Source organism: Cupressus sempervirens, chromosome 8, assembly GCF_028749045.1.
Source record: "Cupressus sempervirens isolate cs-2001-9-10 chromosome 8, ASM2874904v1, whole genome shotgun sequence".
In the NCBI taxonomy this organism is placed as follows: Eukaryota; Viridiplantae; Streptophyta; class Pinopsida; order Cupressales; family Cupressaceae; genus Cupressus; species Cupressus sempervirens.
The window spans coordinates 113,190,401-113,203,165 of record NC_143125.1 but is presented as its reverse complement, the minus strand read 5'-3'; the positions used below and the strand labels follow the sequence as shown (position 1 = coordinate 113,203,165).

The following is a 12,765-nucleotide window of genomic DNA, read 5'->3' as shown; positions in this document are numbered from 1 at the left end:
GCTTTACCATACAGAAGATGATAGTTTGGAATTTTGAACCATTCTCTACTGTGTGGTAATTTATGGTCCATTGTATGACCTCTATTGCACATTATTGTACAACCTCCTGCATGGCTTTCGATAAGACAGTTTGGTCTGTTCTCGGAGTTTGATTGAAGAAAGTCTGGCTGGTTTTTCCTCGAACCAGGATTTTGGCAAAAACACTTATCCATACAGATTGTAATAACCCAGGTCCAATTATAGTTCAACAATTTAGCTATAACACATCAATTTCATGCATACATACATACATACATATATGTTTTAATTTTTGTCACAGCACTAGGAAATGTAGTGGACTACTCATAATTCACCAGATGAATCAGACTTCCAGACTTTGGGCATTGATGAATACTACACAACTGATATAAACCCTTCCTCACGGGTTTGCATGCAAAATTCTGAATTGAAAATATTCTCTAACAGCTAATATTGAATCACAATAGAACTGAAATACTATTATTAATTTTGCAAAGAACCCGCTGATGTAATGATTCCAACTGGTAATCACCTTAGAAAAATGAGTCTGAGATTCCTGGAGGTGAAAAAAACGCAAGGCAAATGTACGGGGATAAGGCACTGGGCTGTATGGTGGGGTAGGACAGGCTGTACGGTGTCAGCCCAAGCGTATAGGAAGGTCGTACGGTATCAGTCCAAGCACCAAGAAGGCCGTATGGTGGTTGATATTGTTTGTACGCTGGTGGGGTAGGGTGATTGTGGCAGTCCGTACGAAGGGGAGCAGATGACTGCCGTATGGTGGAGGCAGCAGGAGAATGAAGGGGCATACGGTAGACCTAGATATTAGTATGGTATAGAGGGAGAGAGAGCTGGCCGTACAATATGATGTGAAGGCTGTATAGTAAGCTTGCATGTAGAACAATGAACTTGGAGGCCGTACGGATCGTATAGTGGCAGTGTAGAGTTGCAATGAAGGTTTCTAGATGCGGAGGGTGGGGGAATGGAAGATAGTTATGCACGATAAACTATTAATCCCAAATTGATCAGACAAAGCCAACAAGAATAGATATTTGAACATGAAAGTCCTTCAATTAATATTTGCCAAGAGATGGTGCTCCAATTTGCTAAGTCCAAGTGAAGTATTATAGGCGACAGAATAGGGTTAGGGTTGAATTTCATCGAAACTGAAAACAAACCAAAGAGGGAAGGTCTTTCACTTCCGAAATGGCGAACAACAGAGAAGTCCAATAAGAATTCACAGTAGAAAGAAATAATCCGAATGCATACTTAAAGACTACCTACAAGCTGTGCTTAAATACCCGTTGGGGAAAACTTTCCAAGGGTGTATACACAAACAACGGAAAGAAAACAAATATGGGTCGGAGATATATTAAATCAATTGGCCCATTAACAATAGTTTGATTAATGATTTATTTTATAACAGGAACATTACGGTCCTCCTGTACCAAATTTTGCTTGTCCTCAAGAAATTATAATGTCGAGTACTAAAGAATGTGCTCGCCCTCTCAAGTCGCGTCGTCCAATGACAAATGTTTCCAAGGCACCAAATATTCCTTTATTGTGTGGTTCCGCAAAGCCTTCTCATGTACTTCGATGATCTCGACTAGTTCTAGGATGAGCTTTCCTTCTCCATTGAGCGGTGGAAGGTCTGTGGCTATCGTGATGTTCTGCCCTACAACCTTCTTCAGGCATGAAACATGAAAGACGTTATGAATACGGCTCCCCTCTGGAAGTTGCAGCTGGTAGGTGACTTCACTAGTGCGACGAACTACACAATAGGGGCAATAAAATCATGGCTTCAATTTTTCTTTTCCCTTTTCCTTTAATGAGGATTGCCGATATGGCTGGGGCCTAAGATAAACTAGGTCTCCTACTTCGGAACTCCTCTCGATTTTGTGTTTGTTGACGTACATCTTCTGGTATTTTTTGCCTATTGTAAGTTTTCCTTTAGGCATCTGAGGATGTCCTGTCCCTCCTGAAGCCAGTCCTTTTCCCTCGATGCGCGACTGTCACCCAAAACTGTGTCAATGAAGGAAAGGGGTTCGTACTCGTATAGAGCTTTCAGTGGTGCCATTCTGATGGACATGTGGTACGTACTATTGTAACAATATTCCCCCAGATGTATCCATTTGACCTACGCTCGTTGTTGTGCCGAACTGTAGTTCCGAAGGTAACCTTCGAGCCACTTGTTCACAATCTCCATTTGTCCGTTTGTCTGAGGGTGGTAACTAGTACTTGGTGACAATTCTGTCCCTGCCAATCGAAACAATTTTGTCCAAAAAACACCTATGAATCGCTCATCCCGATCACTGACAATGTTTCGGGGTAACCCGTGCAGACGAAAGACTTATCTAAAAAATAGATCGACGACTTGTGCAGCTTGAAAATCTGAGGGGATGGGGAAGAAATGTGCGTACTTTGTTAATCTGTCAACCACCACGAAGATACAATCTTTTTTGTTCACCTTGGTAAGTCTAGTTATGAAATCCATCGAGATACTTTCCCACTTATGTTCGGGAATTGGCAGAGCTAGCAGTATCCCGACAGGTAGAGTATGTTCGGATTTGTTCTGCTGGCAAATTGCACACTCTCTTACATACTGCAATATGTCTCCCATAAGTCCTTTCCATGAAAACCTCTCCTTGAGATTTCTATAAGTTTTGAGGAAGCCCAACTGTCCTGTCAAGGGTGAGTCATGTACCTCCTTCAAGATTTTCTGCTTCAATTTGGATTCTGGCAATGAAAATATTTGACTCTTATAGTAAATGATGTCATCCATCACTTTGTACCGATCATCCTAGATGTTGCCATCCATTAGCTCATAGGCAAATGTGTTTTTGGAATATTCTACCAACAAATGTGCCTTCCAATCACCTGAAATCTTGTTTAGTGAGCAGATGGCGGGTTTTATGGACAAGGCATCTGCAAACACATTGTTCTTTCCTTTCACATATTCAATTTCAAAATCAAAATCTTGAACCTTGCTTACCCATTTTTGTTGCCTTTTGTTCAAGTCTCGTTGCTCTAGAAAATATCTCAAACTATTGTGATCTGTACAAACGACAAACTTGGCACCCACCAGATACTGCCGAAACTTGGTTAGTGCATGTACGATAGCCAACATCTCTTTGTCATAGATGGAATATAAGTGTTCTATTTGCGTAAGCTTCCTGCTCATAAGCTATGTGGTGTCTATCTTACATCAGTACCGCGCCAGTGCCTTCTCTGGATGCGTTGCACTCCAAAATGAATAGTTGAGTGAAATTAGGTAATGTAAGTACGGGACAAGTGCTCATTGCTTCTTTCAGCTTATCAAAAGTGAGTTGTGCCTTTTCATTCCACTGGAAAGACCCCTTCCTTGTCAAGTCCGTTAAGGGTGCACTGAACTGAGAGAATCCTTTAACGAACCTTCGGTAATAACTGCACAGTCCAAAAGACCCTCGCAAATCTGTGAGTGATTTTGGGGGAGGCCAATCAAGGATAGCCTGAATCTTCTCCTGATGAACTGGAACTCCATATTTACTGACAACATGCCCCAGGTACTATATTTCTATCATACGGACTTGACACTTGGATTGCTTAGCAAACAAAGACTGCTCCTTCATGATCCTTAGGATTTCATCCAGATGCTTCAAGTGCTCCCATGTCCTACTATAAATAAGATCATAAAAAAATACCAATAAGTATTTATGCAATTGTTTGTTGAAGATGCAATTCATGCATGATTGGAATGTAGCAGGTGCATTTGTTAATTTGAACGGCATGACTAGGAACTCATAATGCCCATAGTGACAATGAAAGGCCGTCTATTCCACGTCTTCCTCCCTCATGCGGATCTGATGGTATCCTGAACGAAGATCTATTTTTAAAAAGTAGATTGTCATGCAATTCATCCAGCAACTCATCTATCCTTGGCATGGGATATCCATTCTTTATCTTTTTTTGGTTCAATGCATGGTAGTCCACACACATGCACATCGTCCCGTCCTTTTTGACCAATACCACTGATGACACGAAAGGGCTAGAATTGGGGCAGATCCATCCTTGCTCTAGCAGTTCCTGAATCGTCTTTTTGATCTCATCTTTGAATTTCTTGGGATGGTGGTAGGGTGAGGTTATGACTGGCTTGGCTCTTGCTTCCAACTTGATAGTATGTTCAAACCCTCGATGAGGTGGTATGCCAGGAGGAATGTCTATAAAAACTTTCTCATATTTACTCAATATATTCTGGAGATCATCATCTTGGGGATGTGTCCGTTGCCCTTTTATAGGTTCCGTCGAGACAAAACAATGTGCAACCCAAGCATGTCATTATGCTGAAAAATTGCCTACGTCCGATGTGTAGAAACTTCCTTTGGACCCTTATTTGCCATTCCGTGGAGAACAACCTTCTTTCCATTGACAACGAACGTGAAATCCATCCATTTGAAGCTCTGAGTGTATTCATCAAGTGTCTCCATCCATTGTGTGCCCAAAATAACCTCCATGTCATCAAGGTCCACTATGAAGAAATCCTCGGTCACCATGTGATTTGCCATTGTGATACTTAGTTGAGAAACAAGGTGTGTACAGGGCAGAAGAGTCCCTTCAGAAACCTTAACCTGAAATTTTGCATGCGTCTCTGTAGGTAGACCTCTTTGTTTCTCCAGAGGAGAGTTAATGAAGTTTAGAGTGGCTCCATTATCGAGAGTTACCATAACCCTTTGTCCTTGAAGGGTTCCCCGCAAACGAAAAAACGTGGACCTCAAGCTATTGGCTAGGGCGATAGTTCCTTTGTGCTGTACCAATGCTGCAATTCTTTCCGTATGGTTCAAACTAGCCATGTTGGTGTTGTCGTGGTGTTTGTTGTCGTCGGAGGATATTTCTTCCTGTTTGTCCCCATCATCGGACACAACCTCAATGTAGTGGATCTTTCCTTTTCCAAGGCACCTGTGCCCAGGTTCCCATGGTCCTTTGTAGTTGAAACATAGTTTCTTCCTTGGGAACTTTTGTCTAGTAGCTTCGTCCACGTACAGCTTCCTCAGTGGAGGTTTGTTATCTCTGTCCCTCGGAAACACTGGTGGTTTGGAATGTGAGTAACTTCGTGAGGATGACATTGTTGATGATGCCATACTCCTTGCCTTCTTAATAGCCTCCAACAAGGTGGCAGGATTGAATCCCTTTACCCAACCTTTTAGAGGTTTTGTCAGTCTATCCATGAAGAGTACTATTTGTCTTCTTTCAGAAATGTTCGTGACCAAAACAAAGTTTCGAAAATTCTACAATGTACTGGTCAACCAATCCAGTTTGCCTCAGTTGTGCCAAATCTTTGAAATTGAGTTTTGGATCTTTACCATCAAATCGATCTATCAATCTCTTAGGGAATTCCGCATAGGTATTTATTTGATCATGCCCCAGTGTGATAGTGCCATGATGCCACCATTCATGCGCAACTCCCTCCAAGTGTAAGACCGCAAATTTAATTGCTTCTTCTGGCATGGGATTAAGCTGGAAGTAAGTATCTACCTTTATTACCCACGCTTGTGCAGATATGGATCCAGATCCGTCAAATGGTGATAAATTTACTTTACTCAACTTCCTCCTGAGATCATCATTAAAATATCCTCTGGTTCTGCCTCCCAAATATTTCATTCTCAGATCTGCATAATCTTTGTAGGATATATTTTCCTCAAGATGGGCATTCTTCCAATCTTCTCTCAACAGTTCTTGCATTTCTTCAAAGGTCGGTTGCTTCCCTTGGAGTGGTCCCTCTATCCGTGGGGGAAAGAACGACATGGAAGGTTGAGAGCATGTTGGATGAGGGTTTGTTTTACCCAACACCGAGTCTGTGTTGTGACAATTTTGTTCTTCGAATATTTTATTGTTTGCCAACTTCTAAAGAGTCTCTTCCATGAGTCGCTGAGTATCATTGATTTGTGCTTGATTCCTAGCAAGTTCTCTTTGTTGTGCCACGAGTTCGACAGCTGTAGGTTCCTGTTCGGCAACCATTCTATCAATGGAATGGGTTCTTCTCTTCCGGCTATAAACTCTCATTCACTATCCACAAGTTGCCAGGATCAAAGCTCTAATACCACTGTAATGATTCCAACTGGTAATCACCTTAGAAAAATGAGTTTGAGATTCTTGGAGGTGAAAAAACGCGAGGGAAATGTACGAGGATAAGGCACTTGGCCATACGGTGGGGTAGGATAGGTCGTATGGTGTCAGCCCAAGTGTATAGGAAGGTTGTACGGTATCAATCCGAGCACCAGGAAGGTTGCAGGGTGGTTGATATTGTCCGTACGGTGGTGGGGTAGGGTGACTGTAGCAGTCCGTAGGGAGGGGAAATAGATGACTGCCGTACGGTGGAGGCAATAGGAGAATGAAGGGGCCGTACGACAAACCCAATATCCATACAGTATAGAGGGAGAGAGAGCTGGCCATACAATACGATGTGAAGGCCATGTGGTAAGGTTGCATGCAGAACAATGAGAGGCTCTACGGAGGATGGTAGAGTGGTAGTACAAAGTTGCAATGAAGGTTGCTGGACACAGAGGGTTGGGGAATGGAAGATAGTTATGCACCATAAACTATTAATCCCAAATTAATTAGACAGAACCAACAAGAATAGATATTTGAACACGAAAATCCTTCAATTAATATTTGCCAAGAGATGGTGCTCCAATTTGCCAGGTCCGAGCGAAGTATTACAGGTGATGGAATAGGGTGAGGGTTGAATCTCACTGAAATCGGAAACAAACCAAATAGAGAAGGTCTTTCACTTCTAAAATGGCAAACAACAGAGAACTCCAACACAAATTCGTAGTACAAAAGAATAATCCGAATGCATACCTAAAGACTACGTACAAGCCATGCTTAAATACCGGTCGGAGAAAACTTTTTGAGGGTGTACAAAGATAGCTAACGGCGACACAAACTACGGAAACAAAACAAAAATGGGTCCGAGATATATTAAATCAATTGGCCCATTAACAATAGTTTGATTAATGATTTATTTTATAACGAGAACATTACAACTGACAGAATTTGGTCTGCAAAATATTAACAACAGAGATATGAACGCCCAAAATTGCGCTTATAGACTAGCAAGAAAGTCACCCAGTAATGGTAGTCGTTATATGCCTAGAATGTGCAGACTGTTCCACATCTCCACATTGTTAAATTTCCCACGCTGCCTGCTACAGTATTTTCCAACGCCCAAGAGCTTTAACAAGGCCTTGAATTCTTCCAACACGGGCTCATCAATTGAAAATGCCACCCTTGAATTAGATCACAAGGCTGCTATCTTCAAACACAGGCCCTTGTTCCATCAAGTGCAACCCCTATTTATGCACAGTAAAACTCTAAAACAAAATGCAGGTTCACCAATAGCATGAACAGTCTATAAACTCTTTTCAAACCCAGTCGGTTCCCTTTGACATCAATCAGCTTCTCCCCAATTTGTCTTTCAAGCTTAACAGGTTCAGTAATTAAGACATTCACACATATGCAGATCGCAATTGATTAATGGTAACCGCAAATTCTCACAAATTAAATGGAATCTTCTGGTAAATCACAGTCTTCTAAGCCACAGTAAACATAGAAAAGAAGCAGCTTCAGAATTCGAAACAATCTCAGCTACAATGTTATTCACCCAGCCACAGCCAAAACAATAAGGAGATTCAAAACAATCTCAGCTAAAATCATATTCCCCCAGCCACAGTCAAAACACTAAGGAGATACAAAACAATTTCAGAATTAAATCACTATATCTCAGCAGTGATTTAATACACCTCTCAAATCAAACTCTTGTACTTCAGCAAGGGCACCGAAAACCAGAACCTCATAAATGTCACCAAGACAGAAAAAGCAAATATTATTTAATCGGATGATTTTTCCTTCACAGTGAGGTCATATTTATAATCTCCAAATGGCCTTTGTTTCCAAAATGTAACTTCACTTACAAAGCTTCTCCAACACAACATCACTTTATAACATTTAATACTTGGCTTAGACTTATAATTAATTAAATAAATGGCCCCTTCCAATGATGACTCAGCCCTCAACTTAAGTTAAATTATAACTTAATAATAAGCTATTTAATGATTTAATAATAATTTGACCACCAAAATGATAATAACTCCCAAAATACTTATCCTTTAAATATGTTGTCTGAAACAAGAGTCCCTCCTATTATTTCCCCATGTGACCAAATGCACTTTCTAGAAATAGAAAGGGTCCATCTCAATCAACACCCAACTTACCACTAATAGCAAATACACAAAACTAAGCCCAAACGAAGTCCAATCTGAGCCGAACGAAGACCAGCCTGTAGCTTACTGAATTGTGGAGAAGATAAGACCCTCCCAAGCCAAGCCTCTACCTTAGAAGACCCTCTATCTACAATAATTAGCCTACGAGGATCACAATAATAGGCTAATCCCTCAAACTTTGATGCTAATAGAAATGGGGACATTACACAGATTGGTAAATTGGAATTCCTACAATATTGTGATACGAAACATTTTTTTTTTCATGGTTAAACTGCTTGTCAAGTGTCTATTGTACTATATAGGCTCAGAGTTTGCTTGGGTGCAGAATTCTCAGCTTTCAGTGTACAATCAGATGTGGTCCCTTGGCTGTTTTGAAGCATTATTCCACTACAATAATACATTGGTTAAACTCTACAAAAACTATATTATAAGAATTGCTTTTTGCCTTTTAAAAGATTATGAAAATGAGGTGTGCCATGAAGATTTCTGTGGTTTTGAAAGTCTTCATTTGGGTTTGGAGGCTTGAGCTTGACCCCTCAATGTTGCCATGTCGCATGACCCTAAATCCTGCTTATGGTGCTACCCGCAGACCTCCACCACACTCCATTTGTTTTGTTAAGTGATTTCTAACTCCGAGTTTGCAAAATTTGCTCAATGGTTGCCCACAAGTCTTTGTCTACAATATCATCATCGGATTAGACAAATTTGAAATTTGGAATTTAGTTGTAGAAGCTCGGTCCCTTTACAAAAGTCTCTTAAACATCTGTCTAGGATCTTGTAACATTTACCTACTGAACTCGATGACAAAGCATGATCTAGTTAACCCTGCTCCTGGAATCCATGGAAATAAGTAAAAATGCAATATTTAGGATCAAAGTATACACTTAAATGCTTTCACTTGATCCAATTTAATGTTTCTGAAACTTCAAATATATTGTTCTCCACCTATGTCCTCGTTTTTCTAAAACATGCCCCAGTAATTGTGTTTATGGGACAGGAAGGGTAGATGAATTACCCAAGAGGCAAATAATGATTCCCATGTAGAGAAACTGCAAGACGGGTTATTTTACTTTTCAAATGACTCTCCAGGTCTGTTACCCTGTTCTTTATGTAATGAATTTGACAGCAGTTGGACCCGTTCGCTGGTCCCCATTGCATCAGAGATGAGTTTGACTGTTAGCGAACTTGTAAGATAAATTCGACCCTGGTTGAACTTGCAGTGATTATAACTTTTGTAAATGGGCTTGAAATGAGATGGCATTTTCTTGAAATTGCATAACATTTTGAGAGGATTCCAAATATGTAAAAAATGTCACACTTTAGATGCATCCTTTATGCTGTTTTTGAACCTGCAACAAAATTTTATTTTCATGCTTGCAGCTGTGCAACTGCATTCGAATGTTTTTGTGAATTTTTCTGGATTGATATGGCCCAACTACCATGTATTCAAATGAAGAAAATAATTTTTCTTGCGAGTAAAAATCTATTAGTTTCTTGCTTTGGCACACAAACAAACAAGATCTTAGCAAAGTATAAAGATGGGTGGATGCCAAGGCGCAACAAGAATGTGAAGTCTTCCCAAAGAGGGGAGGGATGTTATGGTCAGCAAAACTTATAGCACTGAATTTACTATATACAACCTCATTGCACATTGCAAGGGCTTTCTAATCATATACAACAAACTCTGCTCAATGAGAAATGCTTTCTACACCTTGTCGCGCAAAAGTTCAAGAATAAGATCTTCATGGAATCCTAGGATACATTCATTAGATACAAAATCATAATGGGAGAATGCCATTAGAAAATGTGTTCGTAAAGTATTTTGACTGTTAAACTATGATAAGCTGGTGCTCTTTTGAACTATGTCTCAACCAATCCCATCACGTTGCACGAATTGCACCTAAATGTACCCTGTTCGAATTATATAATACAATAATTGAACAGAGGAATATAGATGTGTGTAATCCTCAACTTGGATACAATTGCTTACATTTTATAGTCGTGAGGTGGCTGGGTGGTAGGAAGGGTGTCTATCATGGAGATGAAACTGTTTCAAATCCTGTGGGATGGATTAATAAAGTGATTTTTTTTTGGAGCTCTCCTTCTGTCGAAGGGTCTTTCCAATTCAAATAATATATGGAGCCCTATCCTACAAAAATGTGACAAATTAATATGAAACTGTGAAAGTTAATTCTAGATGAGTTTCTCATGTCATTTCCTAAAGTACAAGGTCCTAGGAGGAAATGATGGAGAACATTGGATGGAAGGAGAATTGCATGTATTTTTAAATGCTTATTTCTCAACATAAGTAAGAGTTTATGCTATATGGAAGGATATCTACACTTGCACTTAATAATTGAGATGCCAGGTGCCTTTTAACAGATTCTTATTGAGTACTATAAGTTAGTCGGAGTCATGTTCTGTTTTGTTCTTCTATGATGAATGTATGCATATACAAGCTTTAGATGCATTGCCTAGAAGGGTACTTAATCTCTTTCTTGGTAATAGCTTGATCTGATAGTTTACTGATGATCATTTTGATGCCCCCTTTTTTCTTGGGATAGCTAAGGTCCTTAAGAGGCTTTTTCCTTTTCTATGGTTGTCTAAATAAACAGCTCTTGGGGCTTGAGTGTTTGGGCTGATATTTGATATAAGGTCCATCATTAAAAAAGTTCTAAATAGGCAACGAATTAATTGTGAAGATGAGGGATGTGACAGAGCTGTAGGCTGATAATCTGTGGGATTAATTCCTAGTGGTTTCCTGACAACAAACTTCAATGGCTATTGAAGATTGTTTTAGTAAGTTTGGTGATGTCTGTACTCCAGTCCTCATCATGAGATGTCAGGTAAGTTCCTTAGATTTTAATCCTGGTTCTTGAATATGCATGCGTAGCTGTATGCTTCTGTTTCTTTCATATGAAACTCTGTGCAGATAATAGCTATAAGGTTTCTCTGGACCTTAAATCTCTTTCGAGTGCCAAAATAAGTTCCTTAGTTTTTAATCTTCTTGCTTGAATATATATATGCGTAACTGTATGTTTCTATTTCTTTCACATGAAACTCTATACAGATCATAGCTACAAGGTTTCTCTGGACCCTAAATCTCTTTAGAGTGCCAAAAATATTTAATCAAACTTGTCAATGTTTGATCAACACTGAACTTGACAACGACCCTTCATTCTCTTGTGTAAACTCAGGGTGCATTCTGTTTGTATGATATATCTTGTCATTAGCTCATTCTGGGTCCGTGTTTTTTGAGAATAATGATCTTATAATGCTAAGTGTATTGCACTAGATTGGGACTGCTTGTGTTAATGATCACGTAGGTCTTGATTTTGAGAATTTTGAAATTGTCATTTTGGAGCCTAGATGTGTTGAGGACTAGACAACAAAGACTAGAGAGCTACCCAACATAAATACATTTATATTATGACAGTATCATGTATCAAATTTTGACTTAGACTGAATACTAGGTACATTGAAATATCAATCTCTTTTAAAACACTTTTTGTATTTTAGTTCTCTGATTGCACATAATTTGGTAATTTATATTGTTTTACACCTTTTTAAAATTCTGATTTTTGGCAAACCTTTGGCCTTTAAAACCTATCAACTTTCTGAACCTAGTAACTTAGTACGTATGATGCAGTTACTTGTTAGGATGTTCTTAAACATAAGTTTCTGTTTAATACAAGGATTTTGTATGTTTTCATTGTGGAAAACAACATTGATAACCAGGAATATTTTCAATTTGTCTGAGGTAGCTGTTCCTAAAGTTTCTCTACTTAAATCATTTGTATTTTGTTTTCTTGCTTGTGTTGTACAGGTCTGGTAATTTACATCTAGCTGCTCTATGGGACATCCAAGACTGTCAAGTCAATTCAACAGAAAGCTCTTATTGTATCATCAGAAGCAAAGCTTGTTTGGTCAGACCTCAACTTCTTATAGCCTGAGGGGAGATCATCACTGGTAGACAGTGTTTTATGATCCAGATTGAATTCCTTGAGCAAGAATGTAGTGACTACTCACCTACAGCACCTACGGTTATAATGTGGTATTATCAGATTAGTAACTCAATCGTGTATCTTAGCCATAGACGCAAGACATGGACAAATCTTGAGGCCATCAAATTTCTTTAAATAATGAGGTCATTTTTTTGTGTGGAAACAATCTGCACATCTAGCTGCTGCTAATATCTATATGTTAAAGTCCAAAGAAAATCATAAAATTTATTTTAAGTTGATATAGTTGTTTAACGTCAATCATATACATTTTTTATATTTTATTCCTTTTTGGGTCTGCAATGCAATCTATCCATTCCTTAACAGAAAGGTTCAATATGAGCCAGCTGAGTTTCTTCAGATCTGCATTGGAAAGTTTGCATAGGAAACAATGGCCTTGTTTCTTTTAGTGTGCTGCATCTCTTGTAGGTTTGAGTTGTATCAGCAATGGTTTTTGACATTGCTTTTTTGGTGTCAAATAAACTATAAAATAA

General features: G+C 39.2%; 1 protein-coding gene across 8 annotated transcripts in view; it reads left to right on the top strand.

Moving 5' to 3' along the window:
• LOC149541841 (ethylene receptor 2-like) overlaps positions 1–12,513 on the top strand; it is a 37,734-nt gene extending 25,221 nt beyond the window's left edge. For all 8 annotated transcript variants that reach the window (XR_016355383.1, XR_016355384.1, XR_016355377.1 and 5 more), the window contains one exon: positions 12,097–12,513. The gene's annotated coding sequence lies outside the window, so the exon portion shown is untranslated. The remainder of the gene's footprint in view (positions 1–12,096) is intronic.
• Positions 12,514–12,765: the final 252 nt, after the last annotated feature.